General features: G+C 46.0%; 1 pseudogene; it reads left to right on the top strand.

Moving 5' to 3' along the window:
* The first annotated feature begins 225 nt into the window (after positions 1 to 225).
* LOC142047105 (olfactory receptor 52P1-like) lies at positions 226 to 1166 on the top strand (annotated as a pseudogene).
* Positions 1167 to 6037: the final 4871 nt, after the last annotated feature.

The following is a 6037-nucleotide window of genomic DNA, read 5'->3' as shown; positions in this document are numbered from 1 at the left end:
GCCCATTCACCTGGCTGTTTAGCTCACTGTGACTTAAATAATCGGGTGTCATCTGCAAATGTTGTCACCTCACTGCTCACCCCTCTTTCTAGATTGGTGATAAGTATAAAATATTTACCATTCTATTTGTTACAATGTGTGTAACCCCCTCCCCGCTCGCTGTGCTTCCCTCCCGTCACAGGCACCTTCAGCATTTCTGAGCCCAATCGACTCATCAACCACTTCATGGCAGTTTTTAACCTCACCCCCTCTGAGACTTCAACATTCATTCTAATGGGCATCCCTGGCCTGGAAGCTGCTCACCTCTGGATTTCCATACCTTTCGCTATGTTTTACATTATCGCCTGTTGGGAAATTTCACAATTCTGTTTGTTGTAGGCAAAGAGTAGACCCTGCAAAAGCCGATGTACCTGCTGCTTTGCATTTTGCCATTCACAGAAATCAGCACAACTACCTCCGTCCTGCCAAAGGCACTGTGTATATTTTGGTTTAAACTGAAAGGCATTACTCTGGGTGGCTGCCTTACCCAGATGTTCTTCTTTTACGCTGGTCTTATGGTACACTCATCCATCTTTGTTACAATGGCCTTTGATCTCTACGTTGCCATATGTAACCCTCTGAGGTACAACACCATCCTCACCAATGCACGAATAGCTAAGCTAGGGCTCGTGGTTTTGATAAGACCTGTTCTCTTTGTTCTGCCCCTGCCACTGCTCCTGAGCAAGCTGCCCTTCTGTGCCAACCGCATTATCCCCCACACGTACTGTGACCACATAGCTGTGGAGAAGATGTCGTTTGGGGACATCACAGTCAGCAGGCTGTATGGCTTTGTGGCAGCATTTGTAATGATTGGGTCAGACCTGATTCTCATTGCCCTGTCCTACGCTCTGATCATCAGGGCTGTCCTCAGAATCTCCTCCAAGGAAGCCCACCAGAAAGCCCTCAACACCTACACAGTCTACCTCATTGTGATGCTGATTTCTTATCCTCCCTTCTTCTTTTCCACTCTGACATACCAGTTCAGTCAGGGCATCGCTCCCCATTTTCACATCCTCTTGGCCGACATCGGTTTTGTTGTCCCCCTTGTGCTCAATCCTATAATTTATGGGGTCAAAACCAAAGACCTCGGTGAGAAAGTGGGAAAATACACTTGCCGCAGAAGGTGATCACCAGGGGCAAGTGACTTTAAATCTGTGTGACAAGAGAAGGAAAGGAGATCTACTTGTTTATGAAGATTGCTCTGTCCCAGTTTGTCTGATCTGGTCACTGTAGAAGTTGAGACTCCGAGTAGTTCCTGACACCTAATGGCTTATCACTCCATCACCAAGCACTGCTCTCTCCTGTAGAGGGCTTTTCCTTCTCCCATCCCCTGGCTCTTTTCACGTGGACAGAAAGCAGAAGACCATAAGTCCTAAGTGCAGGCAGTGAGATGTATATGGAGGTTACTTGTAAGCAAGCATCTCCATAGCTGAACGTGCTGGTAGAGTCTGTTACCCAGTTTTCCATTCCCAGGTCTTATTCCCCAGAGCCTTTTTCACATGTACCCCTTCCTCGTTCTAATGCCACAGAACGTTGCCTGGGTCCCCATTTCCCATTCCCATTTTTCCACCTACTCCTTCTTAGCAGTCCCAAATATACCTGCCATACACACCCTTAGTCCCACCTATTACAACTTATGGCCATGTTCGATTTTGGAGGTTCGTGAGTTTGGGGTATTCATCCCATCCCTTTTGTATCAATGGGAGAGATAAGGAATGAGGTTGTGTTCTGGCCAAGGCCAGATTTTTCTTTGGATTTTACTGTTATGATGTCTCCCCGCATCCTGTTTTGTCCCTCCTAACTGGTTGCTTCACTTTGGCTTGGAAAGGAGCCAGGCAGCCTTTCATTGTATACTCAGATATTACACTCTAACCAGACCCTGTAACATATTTAGTTCTATCTCTTATCTCTTCCTATTATACTAACAAACCCATCTGGCTAGGCACAAGCAACACACACAGTGTCTTTGTCCTTTGTTCACACATATTAGTGTAAGTTATAAGAGAATCAAAACTTCAAACCCAAAATTCAATCTCAGGCTGACAACCAAGTATATATACTAACATCTCCCTTCCTGAGTTCCCTCTCTTTGACCATCACCCGATGTCACCCATCAGCCCCCACCTCCACACACCCTGTCATTCGGCATTTCCGTAACTTTTAGACTACCAGAAGATACTGCAGCTTTCTGACGCAAGGTGGCTTTCCATTAGTCCCTGTGAGAACAGGGTTCTTGATCAGTTTGACCAACAAAAGCTACACATTCAGATAGCAAAAGAGAAAAGAAAGAAACTCTACAAAGATGAGCTTCTTTATCATGTGTACAATGATCTGGTAAGCAAAATTTACCTGATTTTTTTATGTCCAATCCTTCAGGAAACCTGGAGGATAAACCGAATTACGACTAACAGTAACAAGATAATTCAACACAAAATGTGGACATTGACTTACATCACTGAATGCAATTAGAAATAAATAATACAATAATGTTATTGTTGTTTTGTCACTACATATATTTGGGGATACTTTGGGGCTATTTTTAACACCATCCTTTGCCATTTTTTGTTTGAAACACCTGCCAACCCTTAAATAGGGACACAAGTACCAGTTCTGGGGTTTGATTTTGAATTTGATTGTCATCTCATAGGTGTGCTGCTAATGTGGACAAACTTCTACTGGGGCATGTAGCTTTTTAAAAAATCAAATCTGTACTAGGTATCTAAAGAAAATTTCAATGTTATTTTATATAAAGACCAATGTATGAATTAAAAGAAAAACCTTTGTTTCAAGCAATAGATGGGGCTACTTTTAGGTTAGTTTTTTAAGTGACACTGGGCTATTAATGCAGTAGAAATCTGGCTATCCCAGCCAGAACCCGAGGGGCCAGAGAAACAGCCTAGAAGGCCAGAGGGGGAGCAGCAGCTAAGCCAGAAGAGCCAGAGCTGGGCTGGAGGCAGAGCAGCAGCTGAGCCAGAAGAGCCAGAGCTGGGCTGGAGGAAGCGTAGCAGTGCTGAGGCCCAGCTGGGGAGCTGGAGCTGGAGAAGACCAGAGCTGGGATCTGGGACAGCACAAACCAGCTCCCTACTAGGGATGAGCTACAGCAGGGACCTGCTGGGCAAGAGCCAAGATAGTGCACGTGATACGTGCCACAAGTAACACGGCATCCAAGTGTGATGAGCAGCTGCAGAGAGCAAGATGGGGCCATGGGAAGAGGGCCCAGTGGAGAAACACATCGCCTGACGTCAGGGCCTTGAAGTTGGACTTCAGTGGATATCTTCATTATACAAATTCCCCCTCTGCCATCTTTAACAGTGGAATATTTCATGAGGTCACTGTTTCAATGCTCATTGCTGGGCTTCTGTGGTAACATTCCGATAGGACGCTCAGAGGCACAGCAATTGTCTCAGGCTGTCTGCAAATGACTGAAGGCCTAATGTAGAAATGATATCAATAGTGGTATGTGCGTTAGGCATTGATCAGATCAGAGTCTGTCTAGAACATTAGCCTGTATCTGACAGTGAACAGCCCCAGATGCTTCAGACAAATCAGATGCTGCCTCTAATCGCTGTTGGCTCTACCGCCCTTCTCTAGGGCTTGGGAACTACTAGCAGTAGCTTGTGGATATCTTCATTGCAAAAACTCCCCACCACCACCACCATCTTTAATAGTGGAATAGCTCACAAGGTCACTGTTTCAATGATCATCGCTGGGCTTCTGTGGTAACACTCCGATAGGACGCACAGGGGCACAGCCGTTGTCTCAGGCTGTCTGCACATGATTGAAGGCCCATGGTGGAAATGATATCAATAGTGGTACGTGTGTTAGGCGCAGAGTCAGTCAAGGTACATCACTGCACATGTTCCACTTGGTTCATGGTGGGGGAAGATCCATTGCAAACAAAGACTTTACAGGGTTGTTGTTTTTTTTTTCTCTATTAAAGCTGGGATTGTGGCGCACAAGATGCAACTTCCAGAAGTCAGACCAGGTCACTGAGGCACATCAAATGGGGCCAATTGGAGTCTTGTTCTTCAGAACTTGGAATCAGTGGTGGGATGAGCATGGCTCAGAACCTCATCAAAGCATCCGAACCTCAACAAAACATCAAATCCCTCCTCAACTGCTACCTTCATGCCTGTGCATCTTGCTCCCAGAACTGGGAACCTAAGCACAAACCCCAGCCAAACCTACAATCCCATACACAGTGGCTGTACATGTGCTGAGCAGGCAAAGGGAATTGTGCCAACAGGGGCTGCTGCAGGCCATGATTGGAGGAAGTGTCATTTCCACGTTATACCTAAATTAAACCCTGGTAGCAACAGCGGTTTCACACGTAGGACGGATGGGGCTGGAGCCAGTGCGTCAAAGAAGCAGCCAGCACTGTCACTGCTGACCCCCACTAGCAACTCACTTTGTGCAGTTTTAGGCAGAGCTACTACGGAGGGAGCCCAAATGTCTTGCACTGTGTTTTATTCCTCACCAGCAAAGAAACACCCATTAGAGCATCAGAGAGACATGGAGAACCACCCTAGGGTCTGAGATTCTCAGCAGAGATATTGAGCCAGTGAGGCGGATCCCACATTGTTAGAACAGAGCTTGGTGAATTTTCGTAGCACTTGGACCATCCGCTGCCATCTAGGTGGAGGCTGTGCTGGGCCACTGTACTGGATAGGAGATTCGGAGGCAATGTTTATGTATAACTCTTTTACGCTCCCCTTGTCCTGCACCTCAGCTTCGCTCTTTGCTGGAGCCCAGGGCAGAGCTCTGTCTTTCCAAGCCTTTTCAGAAAGCATTTCACAGAGTGAAATCTTGGAGCTATTGTCTGTAAAGCCGTGACAAACAGATGTTAATAGTTCCCAGTCAGTTTTAAGGAAAGAAAGCCATACATCTCATAATGGAGATTCTCTTTGTCTTTGTAAGGAGGAGAGGATGGCAGACGATCAAATACAGGTAGGATCTGATGAGAAACAGTCAAATGAAAAATAGTCCCACTAAATTACACTGTGTAATGACAGACAACTAAAAAGTGACTATTTCTTAGAGGGCTCATATTAAAATGCTGGAAGTCTAAATAATAAGATGGGTGAACTTGAGTACCTTTTATTAAATGAGGATATTTATATAACAGGTTTTACCCTTTCTTGGAACCAGCCAAGACATAACCGCAAACAAAGGTCCAACTAATGCAGTACTAAGAGTTGATTTATTTCTTGCTTCCCTTATATGCGCGGTTTCACTTACACGCACACCTCATGCACACTAGGAGGCTGTAGATGCAAGTGTTGCTTTCGATCTTAGGTGACTGAGACTGGATAGGTTCCAGCTTCCCAGAGATCGAACTGCTAGGGGACAAGAGTCCCCGATGTCCCTTCGGATCTACGGGAGGCTCTACTGCTTCCGGTCTGGTCCTGAGTTTTTCCTGTCATAGGTTCTATCTCTCGCTGGCTGCTACTGCTGTAGGTTTGTACATAGTCCCATATACACCTTAGCTATCCTTACATGCTAATATTTCAGTTCAAGCCTTGTGATTGGTTTCTTACACTCACACTATCTCACTCATTCCTTACATTGATTGATCACATATTCATAAGTATGAATACAGTTGGTAATATAGCTTTAAACAAGCCCCTCACATCCACTGCCGTCTGTGGTTCAGATAGGAAACAGTGCAAACTGCACTTTCAGAGCAAGGTGAAGCTTTGAAGCAAGACACAGATTGGTTGAAAAGACAGATGCGGGTGGGGTGGCAAGGGCTGCCCCCCTCCTCATGGAGCAGAAGCTGCTGCTGTCTGGGGAAGGCCAAGCCATGGATGGGGGCCACAGCGGGCTACATTGCTGCCCCTTGATCTGTTGAAAAGCTATTCCACCCCACCATCAACCTCAGCCTGGACCAATCTACACGGGAGGTACACTTTCTAGACACCACAGTGCAAATAAGTGATGGTCACATTAACACCACCCTATATCGAAAACCTACCGACCGCTATGCCTACCTTCATGC

Source organism: Chelonoidis abingdonii, chromosome 1, assembly GCF_003597395.2.
Source record: "Chelonoidis abingdonii isolate Lonesome George chromosome 1, CheloAbing_2.0, whole genome shotgun sequence".
NCBI lineage: Eukaryota > Metazoa > Chordata > Testudines > Testudinidae > Chelonoidis > Chelonoidis abingdonii.
This window is presented reverse-complemented; position numbering and strand designations above follow the sequence as displayed.